This window comes from Polypterus senegalus, chromosome 10, assembly GCF_016835505.1.
Source record: "Polypterus senegalus isolate Bchr_013 chromosome 10, ASM1683550v1, whole genome shotgun sequence".
Classification (NCBI taxonomy): Eukaryota; Metazoa; Chordata; class Cladistia; order Polypteriformes; family Polypteridae; genus Polypterus; species Polypterus senegalus.
In genome coordinates, this window is record NC_053163.1 from 161,963,922 (window position 1) to 161,990,299 (window position 26,378).

The 26,378-nt window shown below is 49.6% G+C and overlaps 1 protein-coding gene across 1 annotated transcript in view; it reads right to left on the reverse strand.

Moving 5' to 3' along the window:
• LOC120538290 (A disintegrin and metalloproteinase with thrombospondin motifs 10-like) overlaps nucleotides 1–18,033 on the reverse strand; it is a 161,334-nt gene extending 143,301 nt beyond the window's left edge. Inside the window, exon 1 of the mRNA XM_039767753.1 lies at nucleotides 17,807–18,033. The gene's annotated coding sequence lies outside the window, so the exon portion shown is untranslated. The remainder of the gene's footprint in view (nucleotides 1–17,806) is intronic.
• Between the last annotated feature and the right edge of the window lie 8,345 nt (nucleotides 18,034–26,378).

The following is a 26,378-nucleotide window of genomic DNA, read 5'->3' on the forward strand; positions in this document are numbered from 1 at the left end:
CGCAGGACAAGTGACGGTCAGCCCAGGACATGGCATGTAGCCCCTTAAATCTCCCCCTTTGCATACAACGGCGCCCCCTTCTGTGCCTAAGAGTACTGCAGCTCGGGTGATCAAGTCAGATAGTCCCAGTTCTGGTGACCTTATCAGATCATAGCACCTGACCAATGATGTGACCACATACTGTACCTGCTACAGTTGATGTCATGTGACGACCCTGCTAGAGACCCCACGACAGCTGACATCCCCTCCAAAGGCTGAGCAGATGTGCTGCACAGAGGATGAGGCACAAAGGGACAATCCAGGTGATATCAAGTAACTTTCTGGGAGTCAAGGAGGTCAAAGCCGACCGAGAGTGGCGGCCATCTGCAAAGTGAAAGCAGAAGGGGCCCGGAGTGGGGGTGACTCCTCAGCGACCCCCACAGGAGGGGGACAGGGGGACACACAAGGAGATGCAGGCCGGACCCTGAGTGAGCCCCGAGAAAAAAAATGAGTAGCAGGTGGGCCACATGGCGCCTTGGCTCGGCTCTCAGGCTCCGCTTGCCAAGCGTCCTTACATGACGCCCCCCGGGGGACTCACAAAAATGGATTTAGCAACTCGCTGAGCAAGCAAAACGAAAAGAAAAACAGGGCAGCCGGCAACTGTAAAGGCAAATTCAGAGAAGTGAAGGAGCGCTCCGAAGAATCCCGAGTTGGCGTCAGAAGCCGGCTGTGCAGTCCAAACCGGAGCTCGGGTTAACCCTTCGGCCGCCTGGAAACTCGCCGAGCTGCTGCTGCTGCTGCTGCTGCCGCTTCGCTTCCTGGACTTGCGGGGGCTGGCGGGCTGCCGGTAGCAACTGGGAGGCCCTCTGTTCCCAACTTAGATCCTCGCCTCTCTTCGCCTGGCTGCCTCCGTCCCATCTGGGAAGTGCAGTCAGGCTCAGTTTTGTTCTGTCAGTTGCTCTTCGTTTTATATAGTGCCTTTCACAAAGCAGGCCGCTGTCCGGCTGTCTGCACTGATGACGGAACTGAACATCTCTCTTCATGGCCATCACCCTGACTGCGTTTGTTGTGAGCCCTGATGGGAATAACATGGACTGGGACACGGAAAAGCAGAAGGAATCTCATCAAAAATATGGGCAGGTGTCGGAACTAAAAGTCCACCGTGTCTGCCGGTGAGCCGAAACACGAGTCCGAAGCACAGTCAATAACAGGACGCAGAAATCGTGCAAACCTGAAAGTGGGGGCAGAAAGATGAGGAACCAGGAGCAAAACGGGGGTCCGATATTGAAATTGTCACCACAAAGATCACAAAGCCAAACATGAAATTCAAAACAAACACGCCAATCCGCAAACTCGGACAACACGGAAGTGTAAGGCCACTGACCTTTATAGCCTCAGACCCAGGGCTTGAAGTGGGCCGATACCAGCAGCATACTGGCAGGAAATGGCTGTGCTCCGAATGGGTCCTCTGGGGTGGGCCACCTCAGACCCCAGGAGGCGGAGCAAGCAGCTGGCACATCAGGTACTGCTCTGACCGGTGACAAAACGTGCCGTCACTGCATAGCAACTCCTTAGCAACATACACTCCAAACAGAACTTGGGGATGGCCTCGCGGGAAAACGGGAAATCATTTTAACTTTCTAAAAATTCACAGGAATTCCAAACAGAAAGTCATCCTTTGACTCAAAAGGCACAACGCAAGTTGAACTCAACAGAGAAAACAAACGTTGTGGAGCTGAAGCACATCAGCCGATCACTCGCGTCCCTGACGTCAGGCGCCACTCGCGTCCCGTTATCCGAGCCTAGCAGTGACGGTGGTGACCATCAACATGGAAAATGAAAATGCTGTCAAAAAAATAACTTGTGGAAAAAAGTCAAGTCTCATTTGTGAAAAAAAAAAAATTCCAAATCGAACAAGAAATATGAAAAATGAAACGGGACCACAACGGGATCATCAGGGTCAAAACCGAGACACAAGCCACAGACCCAAATCAAAATAGATGTCAGTTTGGAGGATTTTTAACCCAAACACTACGACCCGCCATCTTAAATAGGTGGCACTGGTGAGCCTTGAGAAAGCAATCAGAACGTGACATGTCCTAGCATGTGCGCGATAATAAGAATAACCACTCGGAGCACTTCACGCAATCCGTCACCACTCATGTTCACACCCAGCTAGATGAGCCATTTTTGTGCCAGTCCGTTCACCACACAAGAGCTGTTAGGTGGTGAAGGGGTGAGCGATAGTGAGCTTGAGAAATGACGAGGGGAGAACCGCCGACCGAACGGGAAAATCACGAGCGTCGAAATCACAGCCGCAGAACGACCGAGAAACCTGCAGACGGAGGAACTCGAAAATCCTGGATGACCTTTTATCTCGTGGCGTTGTGACCTCCAAGGACACACCCCTAGCAACATGTAAAGCTGTCCTAACAACAAAAGGCAGATATGGCGGCAATCATGGAAAGTACAAAATGGGGAACAAAACAGTCCAAGGAAATGTGCAAACTCTTCAAGTGGTTGGAATTTCCAGAAATAAATCAAATTCACATTCGGGAGCCACGAGTCTGGGCGCAGAAATCCAAGGGGATAGAAAACGGGAGCCCAAACCCTTGAGCTCCTTCTGGCTCTTTGCTCCTATGAAGAGTTCAGTCCTGACATTAAATTCCGAAATTGAACCCTGCTGGAGTCTGAATATTTTCACGTCTTTTCACCTGGGCTCGTATTTATCAAGCGCCGTAGGGTGTCGTGGTGCGGCGAGTCGGACTCACGTATCCCACAAGGTCACACCTGAGAGGCAGGCCTAGGACTTCATCGAGAGCAGGTTTGTTCAAAGGGCGCTAACCGTTCCTCTCCTTCTCCTACAGATCCCCTGAAGAGAAACCAACGTAGAGTACTTCCTGCTTCCCTTGCCTAACCACGCCTCCTACCGAGGTCACCTCGATGATTGGACCCCGCCTCCTCCTCCCGCCTCCTCCTCCCTGGCTGTTACTAAAGCCCAACTCCTCTTGTGTTCAGTTGTCCCTGTTTTGGCCACGGAGCCAGACGTTGCTCTGAAGCCATTTGTACGATTTATGATATATCTCCTCCACAAACCTTCTTCTGCCTTCTTTGTGTGTCTTTACAACATTTATCAAGAGTCTCAGAGATGAAAACCGGTCCTGACTGGCTCAAAGATCTCAGCGTGACGCCATGTTGGTGCCACTCCTATGGTTTAGGAGGAACAGCAGTGCATCAATTGTCCTAATTTAGGAAACAATTCCAAACTTCAGAAGGTGGCGTTCACGCACAGATCGGCACACACGTCCCAAGAAAGGTGAGGAATGTTCTGGAAGCACCGGACAGCAATGAACTCATAAAAAGATAATCGATTAGGCAGAGACAGAATAATATTAGTAGCGCACCTCGTACGCCATTGACGCGGAGATGCCACGTGCAATCAGCTGAAACCAAAGTGCTGGTAACGTGGCGATGATTTGGGCCGGTCCCAGTCACACACCTCTGAACGCCCTTACAGCGTGTGAGGGAATGCGCAGAATACCCAGCGCTCACATGAAGATCACAGAGGAACAGGCACAGGCCAATCAACACACCGGTGGTCCTGAACACAAAGTGCACCCAAGTAACCAGCATGCCATCCTAAAGAAAGGTGACTGACAGTAAAATGTCACCCTGGTACGCTGGGCTCGGCAGGAGCCGGGCAGGAGTCAAGAGGGCAGGTGGAGACCCCCATCTTTGGACTCCTTGCACTACAAGGATTTGTTTTAAGTTTCCGGCCCACCACCATCTTAACAGACCCCAGACATCGTAAACACGGGGTGACAACAGCAAGCCATCAGGGACAGCAGGGACTGCAACGTGGTGCTGCACAGACGCCTTCTTGGCACTTTGGATGTCCACAGGGATTTTTTGATGAGTTCCATGAATTGATTTCATTTTCTGATTTTAGTTTTGTTTCACTGTAGGTAAAGCTTTTGTGTCTTTTTCTGGCACCATTTTCTTTTGTACAAGTGGCGTCAGTTTTGGTGTGGTGGGCACAAGTGTTGCTGTGTAAAACTTGGGCAGAAGAGCGTGGCACAGGACGTCACCGTCTCCGTGGTGTGAAGGTTGGCGCTGGGCACTTTCTAGCACACGTGTGTTAAAGGTCCTTTTGCTTTGTTGTCTCTTTGATGACTCTGTGATTTGCTCCGTCTGTCTTTCTGGTTATAAACTTTAGTCCGTTGTTATTTCAAACACATTTTAATCTTCTGGTCGCTGAACAAACCAAAACTGACTCCCTACACAAGACAGAAAAATCCAAGAAACGAATCCACATGAAAGTAAAACCAGGAGAAGTCAAAGTGTCCAAATCCTGAGGTGTGGAATACGTCAATGGAGGCCACGCTTACACTCCACAACACAAAGGCCGGACCTCCATATTACAAAAAAGACAAAGCAGCGCAAGAGAAGGTCCAGAGGAGAGCAACTGGGCAGCTTCAGCACCATGGAGAGCAGCTGAGGACCAAAGACCGGAGGAGCTGAAGAGGTGACCTGCCTGACTGAAGTGGTTATGAGGATTGATAAGCCGTTGGGCTATATAGCGCCCCCATCTGTGCAGTAAGTGTCAAGTGAGGTGGTCCTTAAACTCAGCAGTGAGGCCCCATCGCGAGCTCAGTGTGCAGTTTGGGTCTCCATGTTATACAAAAAGACAAAGCAGTGCTGGAGAAACAAAGAAGAGAGCAACTGGGCTGACTGAGGACCTTGGAGAACAACTGAGAAGGAAGGCGGAAGGAGCTGAGAGGTGACAGGACTCAAGTGTTTCAATGTGATCTTAAGATTATTTAGCGCCCCCATGATGTCTGGAGGACACGACGAGGCAGACGATGCTTAAGATAAATGACACACTAGTGAGGTCTCATCGGCTGTTCTGTGCGCAGTTTGGGCCTCCATGTTACACAAAAGACAAAGCAGCACAAGAGAAGGTCCAGAGGAGAGCAACTGAGCTGATTCAGCACCATGGAGAGCAGCTGAGGACCAAAGACTGAAGGAGCAGAGCCGAATGGAGAGGAAGAGGCGACCTGATTGAAGGGCTGGAAATGATGAGGGGAACTGGTGTGGTGGATGCCAGCTGTTACTTTAAGATGAGTTCTTCAACAAGAAACCCGTGGGCACAGGTCTAAACGTAAGGACAGATTGTGCACAACGATCAGAAAGATCTTCACATAGAGAACTACAGACATACAGAATAAGGGAGCTGGTGGTGTGCAAGGACTTCAAGAAACTCTAGAAATTGACTTGGTGTGCTGTTAAAGAAACAAGGTGGATTGGATTGGTGAGTTGGTTGGGCAAAAATCTGTCAAAAACCCTAAAGAGGGAGGATAACTGACAACCCCCAGCTTGTGAACAAAAAAGGGCAATAAAGAGTAATAAGTAGAAGATTTACTAGCAAAGTGCTCTGGAGAGTAAAAAAAAAAAAAAACAGCAAACGAGTCCATAAAAGACAGACAGATGGACACCTGTGAGGACGCGCCATATGTGCTCTTATTGTCCTCAACTGGGCTGAAAGGGTCACTGCCTGTCAAGATTGCTTTATTTTATAAAACTAACAGCCTTTGGCTCAGTTTTCATCTTTGGAGGCTCAGGGGATTTCCGTGTTGGCAGTTTGTAATTCCAAATCCTACCCACAGAGGTCACTGTGTTCTTTAATTAAGAAGAGGTGACAGTGCAGTATTGCATTTGTTGTTATGGTAACGGGCAGGCAAATTGTAGTGTGGCCTTCTGATGGCCCTGGCCAATAGAGGAGCTCGATAAAGATCAGCTGACAGAAGGCGTGGCCATAGGCAGACATGTGCTTGGTCGTTTGAGTGAGCGAAGTGGACGGCCCTGCTGGCAATGCTACCAGATCAGTACACAGCATGATGAACCAGACTGTGTCTCACACAAAGCAGAAAGGCTGTGAGGCCTCCAAATACTTCACAAAAGTCTCCACAGGCCAGGCCAGGCCTCACCCCAGTGGTCTTAACCCCAGCTCCAGTAGCTCGTCTCAGACCCAAAAGGGATTCTATCTTTAAAAAATAAACTCATGTGTCTCAAAATATAGGACCAAAAGCTCCCCAAGAGGGGGGATGACCGTAAAACCTCGATTTCTATTGAAAAGGGCCAACAGGAATCTGCACAAATCAAGGATTTATCTACAGAGTTGCAAGATAAAGGCCCAGCAGAGTAAGAAGAGGAACAATCCAATGCAAAGTAGAAACATGATCAACAAAACCAGTAAAAGCTCAAAGAAAACTTGATTTCTCATTTGACTCCATAATACAGGAATGATTCCCAACTCCTGAGCCTTCTCAGCATACTTTATAGCCAGAGGGCGGAGCTCAGGAGTGGTGACATCAGGTTGGCTTCATTTCCTGCGGCTCCACCCACAGGGAACCCCAAACAGGTAAATTTAAAGAAACAGTACACAATAATACATAAAACAGACAAAAATGTGACAGATGATCATTTGAAAACAACAAAAAGACAATACAATACATAAACATAAGCGTAGGAGCAGCCAGGACCTTCATTAACCAATCCAGACGAGGCTCACCATAACTCAAAACAGGCCCCTGAAATGGGGGAGCTGACAAAAACAACGTGAGATGTCCACAAATCTGCCAAAAAGCCCAAAGAGGGCGGATAACCGTCAACCCCCAGCTTGTGAACAAAGAGGACAATGAAGAGTATTACAATAAAAATACAACATTAGACACAATGATCAGGAGAGGAAAAAAACAGCCAAAGGACCTGCAGACGAGTCCACAGCAGACGGACAGACGGACACAGGCGCCATATGTGCTCTTTTATTAGATTTCTAGAGAGTTACCAGGCCACAGGGCCACATGGGTTTAGACCTTCACAGACGTACCCTGGACTGGGCAACTCGGCGTGAAGACCACCAGAACCTGCATGTCAGCTGCTCAGTCACCCGCTAGTGAAAAATGGAGACTTGAGAAAAGGCAGCGATAGACCTGTTAATGTAACACAAGTCACGTCTATGGCTACATTTGTTGACTAAGCAGATGTTTAAATCCAAAGCAACTTCCAAAACAAGTCAACATAATCCTCCAGGGGGACTGTTTAGAAATAAGTGTGACAAGACATGGGGACAGAAAGAATCACCGCAAGTGAAGGCCTCATCACAATTCATGGACTACACACCTGACAAAGCCATCTTCAGAAAAGAAACAAGCAAGAGGGTCTTCAGACGCTTCATAAGCATTTCGGATGGAGGTGGGCAGCTCATCCCACCAGCCAGGAGCTTCACTTGAAGAGTCAGGATGGAGATCTGACACCACGCAGATGTGCCACTCATCAGCAGGCCCGACTGTGGACCTCACAGGTGTTTAGGTGCTGAGTGGAGCATCAAGGGTGTGAAGTTAAGACTGCAGTGGTCTGAAGAGACGAGTGGCGGCGCCCACCTTGGCTATTTGAGCAGCACACGTCCCGTTGCATTTGGTAGTACCTGCCAGCAGAGACCTGCAGGAGTCCAGATGTGACAAGACCAATGCCTGGAGCAGGAGCTGAGCTCCAAACTTGTAGAGAGTGACCAGAACAACATGGACAGTGGAGGACAGCAGGTCACCAGTCACCACCCGCTTGGTGGGTGCTAGTGGAGATGAACAGAGACGGGGTCCCGAATAGAGAACCAGAAGGTCCATCTCTATCAGGAGGAGCTGGAGATGGTGCTGCTTCATCCAGTTTGAGAGATCGGTGAGACATGCAGAGATTCTAGCTGGCACTGTGTGGTCCTCTGGAGGGACTGACCAGTACAGCTGTGAGGCACTGGCATTGGCACTTGCTGAGGTGATGCACAGATCTTTAGGACACCCGGTGTTTGCCTGGAGCACCCTTGAAATCTCCCCTCGTCAGGACACATAGTTGGATATGCCCACCTGAGGGCAGTCCTAGTGATGCCAAGGTCAGAGAGGCTGGCACTGCTGTCAGCAGGTTTGTGTGGGCATTGCAAAGAGAAAGATACATTCAGAAGACAAAGGAGTCTTCACACCCTGGCACTGATGGTAAAGTCGACACTTTTATGGCATCGTGTAGGGTCTAACGCCAGATGGTCTTACATCACTTAAAGGGGCAGGATACGCTTGTTGGGTAATGGAGAGTGGCAGCTTCTGAAACATCAGCCCAAACCTCCATTGTCAGGTTTTTCAATCTAAACCCATGCCAGACTAGTGGGGCAGTGCAGATTAACCGTCCATCTTCCTAACCTGCTTATCCAGGGCAAGGGTGTAAGGCAGCTGGAGCCTGTGCCAGTAATCATAGAGCGCAAGGCAGGAACAACACCTGGGCACCATCACATGGCAAACATACACACACACGCACCCCTGGGACAACTCCACCTGCACAGGAGGGAACATCCAAACTCCACCTGGGACTTGAACCCGGGGCCGTCTTAACAGCATTATAGACCCCCGGGCAAAGCAGTGCACCTACAGAGATTAGCATGGGGCCCCCTGCCCAGCGTGCCCAGCGTGCCCATGCTTGAACCCCTGTCTCCTTTACTGCGAGTCAGCAGCACAACCTGGGATGGATTCCCATACCTCCCAGTGTCTCCATCCCTGCCAGTTGTGCCCTTTGAAAGTCCTAGAAGTGCGCCATGAGGTTAAGCCCCGTTCTCTGTGCTTAGTGTGGCAGCGAGGAGGTCACTGGTGCAAACCTGCTTGACACGCCGATGCGGACGCCATTTTATACAGGACAGTTAATTATAATAATAATAGCGACAGCAATACATTTTATTTATATAGCGCCTTTCTCAAGCTCAAAGCAGCTCACAGAAATTCAACAGGGCCATCACAACAGCAGCCACAGATACTGTCGGCATAAACAACTGAATCACGATCAAGGCCATTAAATGACGCCACGTTAAGTTCAAACGATGAGATGAAGCAGATGAACGCACCTCAGTTTACGTGTAACAACAACAGCAGTTAACTGTTTCAGATTTGCAAAACCGTTTTAGGAAAAATCGTGCGCTGCCATAAACTCACAAGTGTACAGAATCTGAAATTTGCATAAAGTCAGGGTATTTGCATAAGGAAACGCCCCTTTAGCAGCAGAGCGGCGAGTTCTTCCTGACGACCTCCGTGTGTCCGCGCCGTGAGAAACAAAAGCGTTGTGACGCCAGCAAAGGATCGTTCAGCGCGTTCTGAAAGCTTTTAGAGATGCCGGACAAACGGCAGCACACCCGACCTTCTCTTCTGCAGTGGACGACGCGCGTCACTCCCTGGATTATACTGAAGGGTTAAAATCACATTTCTTATGTTTTAGGGTGTTGTTCTTAGTGTCACAAAGGTAAACAAATAGACAGCATTAGAACAATCTGAACGAGAGCAGCTCACTCGGCCCCTCAAAGCCCACCAGTGCTGTCCACGTGACTCCTGCAGAATAACATCAAGTGGAGTCTTCAAAGTCCCTGAAGTCCTCCTGTCCACCACACTAGCTGGTCACGTATTCCATGTGTCTGTGCATGAAGAAAAACTAATATCTGTGTGAAATGTCCCCTCCACAAGTGTCAGGCCGTGTCCCCCGTGTTCTTGATGAACTCGTTTTAATGTCACCATCTCGATCCACTGGACTGATGGCCTTCATCATTTTAAACACTTCAGTCAGGTCTCCTCTTCATCACTTTGAAGGCTCAGCTCTTCTAATCTTCATAACTCATCCCCTGTAGCCCCCCGTGATCAGCCTGGTCGCTCTTCTCTGGACCTTCTCTTGTGCTGCTGTGTCTTTATGGAGACCACAACTTCACCCAGGACTCCAGATGAGGCCTCACCAGCCTGAGCAGACCCTCCAGTGACTTGTGCTCCACACGTCAAGGCGCTATATAACATGACAGTCTGTGAGTCTTCTTAATGGCTTCTCAACACTGAGTGGCAGTTGATAGCATCAAGTCCACCACGCCTCCTAAATCCTTCTCAGAAGGTGGACTCCCTTTGTGTATTCAAGCCTCACATTTATTGGCTCAGGTTTTTCACAGGGATGCCATACAGTAGGAGAGCCATTCTGGATTCCCTCCACATGAATGTTCCAGAAAGAGCCCCCCTGTAACAGACCCCAGAGTTTTAATAGCCATGACTAGATGGCAGCAGCTCCTGATTTTAGCAGGACCCTCGCTGCACTCAGACCAGGGCCGGGTGTTGCAGTGTAATAAAGGCCCATTTTTTCTCGCCATTGGCGCCCGGGCACTCGACACTCACCGTACCTGCGCACTCAGACCGGCCACGGAGCCTCAATTGTTTGTGACGCACCCTGCCAGCCTTTATTGAACGTGAATAATGCTAACAACTCGAGATGAACATCAGACTATAACATCAACGTTCAATAGCAATTGTCTGAAAAGCGCAGAAAACCTGGCAATGAAATCCACAAAACTTCGCAATTCTCTTACAAAACAGAGTAACAGAGTAAGACAAAATGAATTCGCAGAGACGTTGGGACAAAGTGACTCAGTTCAGGCTCTTCAGGTTAAAAATGTGGCCACGATTTAAATTTCCTAATAGGCCAGAAACTCCACGCCGGGCCTGCTGGCCGCCTTTGAGATTCACCTTTACAGACAACCATTTAAATAGCCATCGAGTTTTACTTTCAAGGTGAGAAATTGACTGCACTTACCGAACAGTAATAAAGTGGCAAGAATCGCCAAGGTTGGCAGCTAAATTACTAAGTAAAGTGTTTAACGTACAATTGATAACTCAAACTCTTCGGTTAACAATAGTCACGTCATCACAGCTCAAAGAACAACAGTAACTGTGTGATAAGTAACGCGGTGTCTGGGCGTCCCAAAGTCGGACTCCAAATGTCATTCTAAGAATTATTTTGAGGTGAATATAGCAAAGGAAAACCGTTCAGCTTCCGGAATATCCTCGTCTGTTTCCATCTGGGCCTACTTCAGGAACGGGCGCCCACCTTAATCCGGCCCTGACTCGGACCCCGTTCAGCTTTTCTTGCTCTGTCGCTGTCCGGCGAGGCGGCCTGCCAAACGTTCAAGATTTCTGTTTTTTTCTCCATATCAGGAAGTTCTTCATGTGCAGAGATCTCGTCCCTGTCACCTGGTCAAGCAACGGCTCTCCACACACCCACTGCAGGACCCTAACGTGCCAATAAAGAGTGTAGCACAGAACTATTTAGTGTGGAGTTAATTACAGGGCGTCATTTTAAAACCCAATGAGTCGGCTCAATTTGACGTTATGTTCATTTAGCGAGATGACCAGCGTGCTGCCCGCTTTTTGCTCCTGCCAGTTTTTGACAGCTCAGCTGCCAGTCATCCATCCATCCGTCCATTATCCAACCTGCTATATCCTAACTACAGGGTCACGGGGGTCTGCTGGAGCCAACACAGGGCACAAGGCAGGAAACGAACCCCGGGCAGGGTGCCAGCCCACCGCAGGGCACGCACACACACGGGAATGTAAACATTAAAAGAGGGACATTTTTGGAATAAGTGACAATAAACCAGAATAGCATAACAATACAAATACTACGAGAGCGAATGACGTCACTTGTGATCCAACGCCACCTGCACAGACAGACAGACAGACAGCTGAACAGAAAGAAGGCTCGGAAGGTCAGGACCCCGCCGCCGCCACTGCCTTGGTCACGGGACGAATGGCACCAGCGCGCCCGACAGGCCAGAGCACATGCAGCCAAAACCGAGCCGCCGTCTCCCCGTGGCCGCCATTTTCATGTCTAGGATGCACGGAGCTGGCACCAAAGCGACTGACTGACTGACCGAGCAAGCGAGTCCACTACATGGTAAAAACGCGAAACGCACCTCGGTCAGCAAACCCACCCCACCACCACCGTCCACTCTGCTCCCCGACCTGCTGCCGGTCGGCCGGCGTTACGAAACATCTCAGAGCGAAGCATGAATGGTGGTACTGTGTACGGAAGTGAGACCCCTGAAGCCCCCCGATCCGGGCACACGAGGGATTTGGTGCTTGGTGTGCCCCCCTTTCTGGTCAGTGTGCCCTTTATGTGTTGTTCAGGTATTTAAAAGGACCGCCCGTCAGGTTTATTGAGTGGCAAATGGCGAGCACGCTATAAGAATACGAAAATAACGAGACCACGTACTGGCACAGCTTAATGCCCACAAGATGACACTGTTTTATGTGTCATTAAAAGGTATCAATAATTCACCAAAGAAACCTGACACGATGTGGGCACCCTCATCCAATTCACAGGGCATCACATTGGGCCTCTCTATGAGTTTTGCCAGCCGAACTCCCCCCTGTCTACAGCAAAGGTCAAAGGTTGATACTTCATGGCCACTCTAATGAGTTCCGTTATGCCAGATGTTAGCATAAACGTTTTGTGTGAATCTGTAATGCGCTGTTGACTACGACGGCCTGTTTAACAAAGACATTCGGTGCCACTTGTGCCCAGTGCATTGCCAAGGGCACAATGATATAATGACAACTCCTACTTCTTATTCTGTTCTCAGTTCTGTTGGATGAACGCCGAGGACTTTTATTCCGTTTGACGTGTTTGGGGCCTTCAGATGATCTTAAGATGCTGACTGACGACTCCATTTGCTGCGTGCTGATTGGTGCACACGTAAGTGACTCTCGACTCTGTTATGCAAATGAGCTGAACTTTCTTACGGTGGCCGTCCTGCCACAGAGAACGCCGCCCTTCAGGTTTGTTGTAACAGACGATGCCCATCTTGGGTCCATTAGTTACGAGGACTCTCGACTGTCCTTTAATTACTCAAATGACACGGGCCACTCTTATTGTCACAAATGTTAGACAACAGGGACTCTGGAGTTAAGCAGCAGTTGAGTTAAGCTGCCCAGCAGGATGCACCATGGGTACACTGGTCAAATCTACCAGCAGGCCTGGCACACTCCCATATGTGCAGCACCAGCACTCTGAGGCCTCAAGTCATGTCCTGCCACTTGAACATCCAGTTCTGTGTCCTCAAACGCCAAGGCGTCACATCAGCAGAGTCCGTGTGACTGTGAGGGACTGGTTTGAGACTGTTACGTCATGACTGTCACATCACGTGGCATAATGTCACATAACCAACATAACAGTGCCACGACGCATTGCGTCACTTTACGCTTTATGCTACGTTAAGCCACGTCACGTCATGTATTACACCGTGTCACCTCGGGTTATGTTCTGGCGTGTCACGTCACATCAGATGACATTCTAGGCTCATGGTGATCTTATTCTTAAGGGTTCTTCTTACTTGCACATGCCAACCAGTGCCATCATTAGAGAGGACTAACTCCCTGCCCTTGAAATGCCAGTCCCGCTTAGCTGAACAGTCTCACCACCTCATACAGCATTTGCCAAATGTGGAAACAGGAGATAATAAGAGGAGCACCTAAAAATTCCATTTTCCACCCCATTTGCCCAGTTGCAGGTTGCCTATCTTGGCAGTGCTGGGCACACAAACTCCACATTATGGTCTGTTTCATTTGCATGGCATGTCACGTTACGTTACGTTCGCTCAAGTCTCTTCTGGCCCGTTCTTCTTGCTTCTCTAGTTTCCCTTTTCTGTGCCCTCTTTGTCTATTTTAAGTGATTCTTTTTCTCGTATTTCTGCTAATTTTGTATTTTTTCTTCATATCGTTCTGTTTATTTATGATTAAGTATCTCGGTTTTGTGGGTGGAGCCACCCTGATGTCACCACTGAAGGCCCGCCCTCAGCCTGTGCACATAGCGGGCCGTGCAGCAGACCCTTCAGTGGCTCGTGGATGTCTGGAATGTGTGGCTGAGACAGGCAAAGCGAGGACACCGGGCAATGTCACATCAGGCCACCGTGTCATGAGGGACGGGCAAAGGCCAGGACACCGAAGATGAGGGTGAATCGAAAGAGAAGTCAAAAACCAAAAGGAAACCAAGCATGAGGCCGGCGTGACAAAGAAGCGACTTTGGTCGAGTTTATCACCAGGGGCTGACGCTGCTGAGTGTTACTCATTTATAGGCGAACTTCAGCATACGTCGTTGACGAGCTACCAGCGGCCATGTGACGTGGCGTAAACAACACACAGTGGTGACAAACTGCAAAGCGGATTCCTCAGAACAAAACCAAGTGTCGTCAGGCACATCCGACACGCGCAGCGGCGCTCATTCATGGCACGCGGTCGTTACTTGTGAGTCTGGGGCTCCTTGGATTTGCGCTTTTGCTCTTCCTTTATTTTTACAAATCACACTCCACGTTGATGAAGTTTGGACTCATCTCTTCGGCCGGGGGTCCCAAAGAGGCCGCGTTTGTGCATTTTGAACGTCGGAGGCCAAGCCCTGTTTTAGGCCCGTGTAGGCCGAAGCCGGCCAGTCGAGTTTTGGGTCAGGCCTGTTAGGACAGGCTATGGAGGGCCCCAGCGTGGCTTGTGGGTCATTTAGTGGTCTCACACCATTACATTATACAAATAACGGCGTGTCACATCACATCACATGACATTGTCATGCTGTGTCACATTGTGTCATATGACGATACAGTCGTGGCCAGTCTGGTGTCGGGCGTAGCGGAAGTCTTGTTGGAGTAAAGGACTTATGCAGCTGTTGACGAGGATGGGACCGCTCGTAGGGGTCCTGCTGGGGACACTCGGAGGGACAGCATGGCTTTATGCCCATATCAGCCCATTCAGAGAATCCCACAATGCTTTACAAACTGAAGAGTGACCCCCATCCCCCCTCCAGGTGTGGGTGCATCATGGGGGCTTCAAACTCCTCCTTTCAATGTGGGCGTGTCACTGTTGTCACCGGGCAGGTGGGCATGGTGCCGCTTTGCTGATTATCAGTCACCATGCCAGGTTAAGTTAGGGGTTCCTCTTCAGCACCGTTTTGTGGAGGTTGGGGGTGTACCCCAACCCCCAATCTTCTCCAATTCTCCAAGGACCTCGCTGTGGAGGGCACCACGGTGCTGCTGTGAGCTCAACGGTGAATGGCTGAAGCCCACCAGCCTGCTGCACTTTCTCAATTTAACATCATCAGCCAGTATGAGGCACAACACCTGCCATCCCCACTTCGTGACCACTAGATGTCACTGTGGACTGAGACCCCATCCTGAGTTACTGTAACAGGAAAGATGGGTCTGGGGCTTCATGGTGGGCGCTGGGTATTGAGCAGGAGTGAAGTGGGCAGGAAGGCAAGGCGTCCCACCTGATAGAGGAAATGCAGGCTGTGCCCGGTGGAGTCGGGGAGTTTGGTTTTGTTCATTGTGCTCTCCCTTTGCTCCTCCCTTATTGATGTTGATCTCTTTTGTCTTTGTATTCCCGCTTGGCACAGCCCCTAGGAGGCGCTCCTCGTACAGTACTTGTAGTTCAGTGCTGGCCATTGGCAGTGCCACAGGGGCTCATGGTGTCATCTGTGGGGTCTTCATCAGCACACCTGGCCGGGTGACTCTTCTGATTTTATGCCTCAGAGATGAATTCATTCACTAGGGTTAAGTAAGAAGAAGCAACGCAGCATTCGGTCGCAGAACATACTGGCACGTTGACCGCTGACCACCAAAGAGCACCACAGGAGTCTCAGCCAGCAGCCAAGCAGAAGCCAAGAAGAGCTGCTGATGTTCTGCCAGGTGTCTCTGAAGGAATGACGTGAAGAATTCCGTATCCGTGCCCTCGTGGGTCCAGAGTCGCAGGTTCAATTCCCCCCCGTGACCCTCTCTGTGTGCAGTCTGCGTGTTCTCCCCATTTCTACTTGGGTTTTCCCGATTATCCTCCCACATCCCAAAGAAATGCAGGTGGAGTCAACTGGCAATTCCCAATGAAGCTCACATGTGGCGGAGTGGTGGCTCTAAGGCTGGGGATCTGCACTGGCAATCGGAAGGATGTTGGTTCGAATCCCGTAAATGGCACAAAGGACTCTGCTCTGTTGGGCCCTTAACCTGCAATTGCTGAGCGCTTTGAGTAGTGAGAAAAACGCTGTATAAATGCAAAGAATTATTAGTGTGTGGCACTCATGATGCACTGGCATCCCTGCCCAAGGTGACTCCTGCCTTTCACTTTGAAATGCCAGGATGAGATGTGGCTCCCTGTGACCCTAAATTGAATAAGAACTTCAGAAGATGAGAAAATACCCAACCTCAAGACCACCCAGAAACGTCAAAGCCTGGCACATCGTGCCACTGGGCACTGCTTTAATTTACTCATCTGTATGCTTATCCATTTAAAAAGCCTGGTGTTCCAGGGGCTGCCATTCGCTTGTTAGAAGGCTGTCACCTTTCCATGGTGGACTGGCACCCCCACACACAGCAAGTGGACGCTGGCCTCATTTTCACACTCACTTCACACCTTTCAGTCACTTCATTCCTTTCCAAGTGTTTGGGCAGCAGAGCCCACTTCCTGGAAGTCACACCCTCACCCACCCCGGAGGATTTCCGACTTCCATACCTAAGAGGGAGGAGAAGAGGGCAGCGATTGTACTCGTGGAAAATACCAAAGAAATAGTGAGGGTGTGTGTGTGTGTTTGTCTAAAAAATCCCCGAATTATTATTAATACAAAAAGATAATAAATCAGCTCCCCAGAAATAGAAAGCAAGAGCAGGCAATACGCGCGGGGCGATTTCACTGCTTTGGAGCCCCCTAGTGGCCACTCTCTATACCCACACCTCAGCCCTTAACGCCGGTCACAGCTGAGTGACCTCCGGACCTCACAAGCCATCTCAGCACTTCATTCGGCTGCTAAACGAGAGGGGCGGGGCTAAAAGGGGCGGTGACGTCACGGCAGGTTACGGAGTCCGCGGAGCCCAGCGGTGAAGACAACGTCGTGAACCGCGAGGTCTAGGAGGGGGTCCAGCAGCACGAACCCGTACGCGTTCACACCGGCCACACAAATCGAGGAAAAGCGCAGACGGGGGATTAAAGGACACACCGTTCAAGTTCTCACTCTCGTTTGATTCCCTAGCGGGGTAAAAGCAGCGAGATCGTAGAATTTAAGGCAACGGTTTAAGAGTTTGAGGCCCCGTGTGCGCGACCCCATCACTTCATGCCAGCTCGACCGATTCTGTCCCGAAGTGAAATCTCCATCCTGAAATCGACCACATGCCCTTCGGTGTTGCGGGAGATCGAAGCCCAAATCCGACAGCAGACACGAACCAGCCGTGGACTCGCCGCCGGTTTCAGAGGCGTCTTTGGGGGAATTTGTTTACAGCGGAAAAGTGCAAAAGCCTAAGGCGCAGCTATAACAGGTACAAGAAAGTCAAGGGTGTTAGATCCGTGATGCGACGGCACTAACAACTGCGCCACCGTGCCGCTCCGTGTCCACTTTGAAGCATTAACGCGCCCCTTCGGGTTGCACTGCACGCAGCTCTGAGTGTCTTGTACGCGAACATAAAAGAAATCAAACCTTAAATTAGACAAAACGGTGAGGCCAGCGCGGGGCTGAGGGTCCAACGACTTGGGTTCTGTTCGCGGTCTGTTTCTGTGAAACGTGTAGGTTCTGATCCCGAGAACTGGAGCCCACTTTGGTTAGACCAGCCACTAAGCAGGTACGATGGTGCCGTGGACACACCGGAGCTGACCGGGTGTTACATAAGCAACGCGGAGCAGAAAGACTGAGAAATAAGTAGCGACAGCCCGGCACCTCCCGTCCTCCAGAGCTGGCTCCTGCATGTCGAGCTGTGCAGCCGGAATCGGCTGCGGTCCCCTCCCCGGCCCCGACTTACAGATGTAGTGTTTAAAAGGGGTCGGCGTACGAAAGCGGGTGTCCGCTGTCATTTGGCTTCCCCTGCTCGGCTCGAGGGCTGTTAACTCGGCTCAGTGCTTGCACTTTTTTTTCTGAAAGTTTTTGGCATCAAAGTCGTAAGACAAAAGAACGCGACGCGCACGCAGGCGCAGCCCACCTGACACACACTGCGGACGGCACCTGGCTCGGCGGTCTCTCCTTCACGGGGTCCCGGCGCTTCTCCTCATGCTCGTTGCTCGCGTGCTCGTTCGCCTCTTCCTCCTTCTTCCCTCCGTCCGCTCTCTCTCTCTCTCGCTCTCTCTCTCTCACTCGCTCTCTCTCTCCGGCCTCAGGAAGTGGGCTGTAAAAGCTGCGAGCTCAACGCGCGACCACTCAGACTGACTGCCGCTTCGCTGTACTCGCTTGGAGCACCGCCAGATTGGGATTGGGGGCGCCGCTCGGCCCATTTGAGCCCGGGGGTCAGCGCGACGCGGCGCTATTTTTACACACAGGCATCATCTGCCAGTTTGCGTGGCACACAAGACGCCAGGGTGGCAGAGTCGTATAGGGAGGGGGCACTTTGAAGCCCGGGAGTCTAAGTTGATTTTTATTCGGATTTCTAATCGGGCCTCATAGGACTTTCTGGTCCGTCTTTCCAGATTTGTCTGTCGCGTCGCCCCCTGCACTCCAATGGAAATTTGCCCCCCAATTGGATTTTATATATGAATGCGCCCAAAACCTCAAGTGGGACCCCCAGTCTCCTTTATTATGTTGTTCCTTTGCTAAGAATCTTTCAAGTGACATCTTGATCATCTGTTTTATTTTTTAGATGGGCGTGTGAGGTGTTGTCTGTGCGGATGCCATCTCTTATCAGGGCATCGGCTGCAGGAAATAGCCATGCTAATTATCCCTGGCACATTGAGAAAATATTGTTTTCTAGACCCAATACAATTTTTGTAACAAACCAAAAAAATCTCCAGTGCCATTAGACAGTGAACTGAAGTGGTGGACGATGTGGCAGAGTGGCATCCAGTTTGGGTTTGGTTCCTGGCATGCTGATTGAAGAGAGTCTGTATATTCAAATGAAGGGGCCGCTGCCTGGCAGTGATGTCTGGGGTGGTGATGCCGGGTTTGCTTAAGCCCCTGATCTTTCTGTTTTTATTTTTTCGTCTTGGTATATAAACTCACAGATACCCCACGGGTACCTACACGCTAAACACCCCGAGGGGGTCTGTGCCCTGCTCTGCAAAGGTATATACATTGTGAACAGTAGGGGGCATTGCAGCACCCCAAACCTCAGACACCACCACACAAAAATGAGTCCCGGGTTCAAGTAAGTGATTTATTAACAACTCCACCGTCACAAAGCCTCTTCCAATACACACAATTCCTCTTTAACTCCTCATTTTCCTCTCCTCCCAGTGACTTTTGTCCAGAATGTGGCAGGGTGGTTCCTTTTGTTTTAGACCCGGGAGCCTGGCACAGCACCGATGGAGGTTCTTACGGGTCAATCGGAAGTCCCAAAAACCACAGAGCACAGCTTCTAGCAGCACCCCCTGGTGGTACCCAGCCGGGCTGCGCTACAGCACTACAACTCCCAGCATGCTCTGTGGGTGTCCACCGGTGTACCTGAGCCCACCTATCAGTTCGGGAGGCATATACTGTAGCTTGAACAATTCATCTCCCCCTGTCCTTCCTTCAAGCTGGTTTCCCATCCAGGTAGTGTTCCTCCATCTAATCCTGCTGGGATGCCAGCGTACCCACTCTTTGGATGGCACCCTATTCCCAGTGAACCTCCTGCCACTTTTCATGCCTATTTGTCACCTGGGCCAGTGATGCCAGTCCCAGCCTGCCATCCATTACATGGTAGATGAACACAGTCGACCCTCCAAGGGAGACCCTCACACAATAATTGATTTCATATTCATGAGCGCGCATGAAACCTCAAGGGGGGGCACTCGTCAAATGTAAAGGCGTAGTTCAGTGTGTTTAACACCCATAAAGAAGGACAAGGCCCCATTACGATCCAAACTTGCAGAGACCCCTGCTGCCTGGCCTAAAGGTGGGAGTTTGGGGGGTCAGGTTTGGTTGCTGACATTTTTCTTTAGTACACTTTGTGAGGGTCTTCATTTCATTCTGCATTTCTAACATTTGTTGCCTCAAACGCTTCACTTAAAAATAATAAAGCTGAGTTTGTGACTGGCATCCTGTCCCAGGACTGTCCCTGCCAAGGGCCCAGTGCATGCTGGGATGGGGTACCTGCTTCTCCCCGACCCTCCTCAGGATGAAGGGCGGTGGGTGGGTGGAGTTTGTGACCCGATTTACAGATTGAGTTTGACATTTCAAACAACGACTGCAGTGCCACCAAAGTGATCCCCTCACCGCTCCACCCATCCACCCCCTGTAGGAGCTAAGAGGGTCTCGCGGCACAAGGCTGGCAACAACAAGAAAAGGGCAGATTGAAGGCCTCAGTGGCGGCCCCTCCACGTTCAGCAGGTGGTCCTCTTCAGGCCGCTTGCTCATCTCCAAGGCTCCTTTAATTTATTTGCCACATTCTTCCTTGCCAACTTCTGTTTTCTTTCTGTTGTCCAAATGTCCCCCTGTTGGGTTGTCCTGTACCCCCAGCCACTGTGGCCCCCAGATGACCAGAGCAGCTTCTCCTTCACTCTCGCATGATTTTGGAGAGTTGAGCCACGAAGTTCAAAGCCATCTTCATCGGTCCTTCATTGACTTTGAGTGCCAACTTGAGCTGTGCCACTTCACAATGCCACACAGAGTTTTGGAGGTAAACCAGCACATCTGAGGTGTAAAGTTTGATTGCAACGTATCATGAGACCCTAACTGATGGCTGAGCCTGTAAAAACGGCTCACTAGTCCCCCGCTTGCCACCGTCCCTTCACCTTCCCAGACCCCAATCTCCCAAAGCCTGAGTGTCGGTGGGCAGAAGAAGTGCCACCTTGGTCTCCTCTTTCTCTTCCCACATTTGTCCCCATCCCGTCCAATGGTGCCCTGCACTGGTGAATCTGGACTGCTGGGTGTGTTGGTGGACCCCTCTGACAATGACGGTGCTGACAGCACCACCAGAGGATACTCAGAGACCACCATTACAGTGGTCTCACAGGCCCCTTTGGCTCATCATGTTGATCTTGGCCCTTCACTCAGGACTGGCATCGGACACAAGTGGGCGCTATTTCTCATTTGTTTGCCCCACCTTCTGTCATGACCCTGCCCACCAGTGCCCATTGCTATCTAAACCCGGGTCCAAAGAGCTCAACTGTTAATTTATGTATTAGAATTTATTACACTAAATGAGAACAATGCAAAAGTAAACTAAATGTTTATAACGTAAAAATTAAATTTAAAAGGCCAAATGGAGTGAAACTTACAAACGACACCAAAAACACAAAGAGAAACAAACAGGAGAAAATGACAAATACAACAAAACACAAACTGGCAGGGAAAGTCAAACTGGGACCCTCATGTGGTGACGAAGCCCACCTTTGTGACACCGCAGTTTGAGCGCCCGGCGTGTGTTTGTGCCATCTCGTCTCGCCCAATTGTCTTGTGGTTCTGCTCTTTTTAGGATGTGCCCACTTTGGACGGGGCTGCCGTGCCCTCCTGCCGCTCTCAGATGTTCCTCATGGATTGCAGGTTTGCTGAAGTAAATTCCGTGTCACTTATATTTCTGCCTCATGATGGCCGCCATCTTTTACTTTGAGAATCGGAGTCGGAATGAAAGAGGAGACAAGTCACCGGGAGGAGAGGAAAAGAGGAGTAAAAGAGGAATTGTGGGAATTGGAAGAGGCATCGTGATGGTGGTGTTGTTAATAAATCACTTTCTTGAACCCGGGACTCATGTTTGTGTGGTGGTATCTGAGGTTTGGGGTGCTGCAATGCCCCCTACTGGTCACAATGGTTGTACCTTTGCAGAGCAGGGCACAGACCCCCTCGGGTGTTTAGCGTGTGGATGACTTCTCCTGTGATGAAGCTGGTATCGTGGGCCTTTGTGCCAGGGGCCAGTGCCCGGTCAGCGTGCTGACATTTTTGGCTCATGTTGTTTTTGTCACCTGCTCCGCTGGCCCCTCGTGAGCTCGCCATCGGTGTCTCACAATCATTCTTCACGTAGTGAACACCAAGCTCGAGGTGCCTTACCGCCGTTGTCCTTTGATGTGTCTTCACTCGGGGACGCGCAGTCAGAGGTGGGACTCTTGGCCTGAAGTTCAGTACTTAGCCTCCAGGGGGCGCTGCTGCCCCTTTACTGACAGGGCCTCCTTTGTCACGTTTGGTTTTTCTTTACACCTCCCGGTTCGAGGATTGAAGCTCCGACAGGTGGATGTTCAGCTTTGTCATCTCGTAGACGTGATGGTCTGATCCCACTGCTGCCTCCCTCCAGTTACTGGTCCAGCTCCAGTGTCCGTGAAGTCAACACTCAAGGGCAGTGGAGAGCGATGAGCAGGAGAAGAGCCTTCCGCTTCCTTGGTGAGGCCTTGTGGGTGAACACCGGACCGCCCATCCCAAGGCTGCCGGTCCAATCCGGTTATGAAAGACACATAACCCACCAAGGCCTCCATGCACACCTACCTGGAACGAGACGCAGCCTTTGAGTGCTCAGTAGTTTATTATCAGTTAGGTTTCGTACATTTCGAGAATTGTCCGTTCGTGTAGAAACTGTGAGGTGTTGTGAAGATCGATGACTCAGAACTCTGAATTGGCTGGAAATGTGTTGGGATTTCAGAAGATGCCATAAGAGCATCCTGGGGGAGATCAGGTGAGAAGGCTAATCCAGGCTGGTGTTCTTGTCCAGCCTTCCCAGCATGCTGAGCTCCTGTCTTGACCCCATGGTAACTGGCAGCACTGGCCTGGCCGTTTTGGTCATTTCACTTTTAGGGGGGGGGGCCGTGGACAGCATTATCTGCAGAGCCTGTCATGGGGTGTCCAGCAGAGATGTCACTCGACCATCATGGGTCACACCTGAGCTCGTCAATTTACAGCGGCGCAGCCATCATGGTGCCCTGAGCTGCATGGCACCGCATGGAGGAGTCCTGAGGGCATAGGACATCTGAGAACATCCAGGGTGACAGCCATTGTTTGGTGGGTGCTTATGTGTCTCTGGTCTCCAATACAAATTACATGTAAATGGAGAGGCGCTACAGGCTGGGCACTCCTGGTGTTCATTCTAACTGAGCTTCACTGTGGGCATCCACTCACAAGATGTCTTGTGATGGGCCAGCATGGCCAGTTTGGACTCTTTGAGTTCCCCTCCCTGTCCATCCTGCTATTAGAATTCACACCTCATCCTGGTCAGGAGGGCGCCCAGTCAGGGTGAAAAGTGGGATGCTGTGCCAGCGTTCATGAAGCTCAGTTTTAGGAAGGTTCAGGCGCCCAAGTCTTCCAGAAGTGGGTGTGGCTTCATGCTGATTTGCATTTTAACACATGTGGGTGTGTCCTAGGGACGAAGTGAAATTCAATGACCGAGCCCCCTAAATCTCCCGGCTTGCTACTGCACTGTGCTCACTCACTGATGAGCTGCTGTTAGAAAGGATGGGGTGCCTGTTAGTGTCAGATGGCACCTATGTGGGTGAAGTGCCTAAGCAGCTCCCCAATTTGCTTTTATATGATCCCTTATGAGTGAGGTAGGGCCCCTAGTGGTCACACAGACCCTAACCTCTTTCTAGAACTTTCCTCCTCTCCAGTTCCACTTTGTGCCCTTCACCATCACTTTAGTCGACTGGTCCGCTTGCCGTGCTGAGACGCCGTGCTGAGCTTTTCTCTGTTTACTGGCGCCCTCTGGTGCCCATCAATGCTGTTTACACTTTTCCTGTCATTGTGCCCATTGTTTTGAACTTCTCTCCAGGTTCCTTCTGGTTGTTCTGTGAAATAAATGTCCGGCACTGTGACTGTGAGTTTTATAAAATAAAAAGCAGCTGACTGATCACTTGTGGAGGTGGCAGATTCACTACCTGGCATACTGCCTCTTTTGGCTGGCACCTGAGCAGTATGCCATTACTATGTTGCAATCCTTTAATTTTGTCATTGAAAAGCACTATATGAAATACCAGTTAATGGATGGTGGGGTCTGTTGTTTAACGAAATAAAGGCACTATATAAAGTACTGATTGATGCCCGGTGATACATAAGTTGGTCATTTTGTAATCACCATCACGCTTATCAGCCACCTGAATGTCTGCTCCAGCCCACGTCATATTGTTATCCTCACTGACTGGCATTGCCACTTACTTCACCCGTGCCATCTACCCTGGCTGGTTTGTTGTCCACCACTCACCTGGTCAGCTGAATCAACACTGGTTTTTTCTCACCAGGGCACAGTATGGGCACAGCAGTTAGCTGGCAGTGCAATTAAATACCAGAAGAAATCCATCCAATCGATCAAAACATCCAGTAAAGTGCAGAACAACTGGACAGAATAGAAAGAACAAGAGGTTTGAAGTCTTCGGACCCTTTGCCATATTTGACCATAAATCTACACTCAGTAACCCAGAATGGCAAAGTGACGACATGTTTTCAGAAAGGGTTTGAAATTTATTAACAATCCAAACTTGACATTTCTCATTCTGATCAAAGTGTTCAGACCCTTAGCTGTGGCCCTCCAGATTGCGCTCGTCTTGTTGGCTTTAACTCTCCACGAAGTGTCCAGCGCTTGACTGGAGCCCCCTGTGGCACACTTTAGGAAGGCACCCGGGTCCCTGAGTGTTGAAGGCACACAATTCACTCCGCTTGTTTTACAAGTCGCTGCCATAAAAACAAAAGTAAATGTAAGTGCATGTCGGGACAAAAAGCAGTGCTTGAAGTGGGCAGTGTTGGCACCTCCTCCAGTTTCTACATGGAGTTCTGGCACCTTTTCTTAGGGTAAGAGTGAGTATCGTCACCATTTTGTGATTCTTCATAGAGACCCCCAACCCCAACTCTTTAGTCGAGTGGTGACGTAGCTCAGTGCATGAAGCTCCATGAGAGAAACCCACAGCTCCGAGACGGCCAGTGTGGCAAACTGGGCTGGTAACATCTCTGCAGCAGACGCCTACTGAGTCAAGTGGCAGATTATAAGTCATGGGACACACTCGGGACCCTCTGGAGGTCATAACTGAGGAGGGGATTAAAACAAACCTGAGTGCCATAATGAACAACGCTGCACATCCTCTCAGTGACACAACAACACTGAGGACTCCGAGCCAACAAATCAATGAGTAGACGTGTGCTGAGAAATGACTGACGTCCTCTAAACTAAGAGCAGGACCCCTGTGTAGAGCCTCACTGGCACTGACACTGGCACTGGCACTGGCATTGGCACTAGCTATCGAACTATCTATCTATCTATCTATCTATTATATAGCGCCTTTCACATCTATCTATCTATCTATCTATCTATATATAGTGCCTTTCACATTATCTATCTATCTATCTATCATATAGTGCTCTTCACTCTATCTATCTATCTATCTATCATATATGCTAACTACACCATCTATCTATCTATCTATCTATTATATAGCGCCTTTCACATCTATCTATCTATCTATCTATCTATCTATCTATCTATCTATCATATAGTGCCTTTCATATCTATCTATCTATCTATCTATCTATCTATCTATCTATCTATCTATCATATAGTGCCTTTCATATCTATCTATCTATCTATTATATAGTGCCTTTCATATCTATCTATCTATCTATCTATCTATCTATCTATCATATAGTGCCTTTCACATCTATCTATCTATCTATCTATTATATAGTGCCTTATCTATCTATCTATTTATCTATCTATCTATCTATCTATCTATCTATCTATCATATAGTGCCTTTCATATCTATCTATCTATCTATCTATCTATCATATAGTGCCTTTCACATCTATCTATCTATCTATCTATCTATCTATCTATCATATAGTGCCTTTCACATCTATCTATCTATCTATCTATCATATAGTGCCTTTCACATCTATCTATCTATCTATCTATTAATTATATAGTGCCTTTCACATCTATCTATCTATCTATTATATAGCGCCTTTCACATCTATCTATCTATCTAAAGTACAAGATTTCAGGTGGTTGATGAAATGCCTTCTGGTGATTGGGGGTCCCATTGCTGCAGCAGGGACTTCATAGGCTGAAGTTTGATTGGATGGGGGCTTCCTCATTACCACCCCGGCCTAGAATGTTCTGTGCTGCTGATTGGCTCCTGAAAAGCTCATTAGGGGACACAGAAACGATGCCCTCAGGGTGCTGTTAGCAGAGGGCACAGATGTATAAACCAGTGGCTACTCTGATGGCCAGTGATTTACCAATTCAGACTTTTTTTTTAAGTAATTTCATTTCTGATAAACACGTCGTGATGCTTGAAGTAAAGGATTGTGAAGCAGAAGAGCTGACTACGCAGTAAGTTGCTGGTTATTATTTTGTGCCGCTGACTGTCTGCCTGACCGTCTCAGTTCTTCGTGATGTCCTAATAGCTAAACTTCTGCGATTTTGGGCACAATGTGACTTGGCAGCAGCAGGTTTGCCAGGGTACAGTGACGCAGTTGTGGTGGGGTGTCCTCTCTGGAGCGCAGCTCACTACCCACATTTCTCCCACGCTGGCTAACGACTAGGGAGACATTCAAGTTCAGGCGTCTCCATGTCACCAAAATGCCAGTCCAGCAGTGAGATGCCGCTGCCTGGTTTCTCTTGATTGGCATCTGATGACAGTGATGCCCTCTGAAGTCACAATCATAATGCAAAATACAT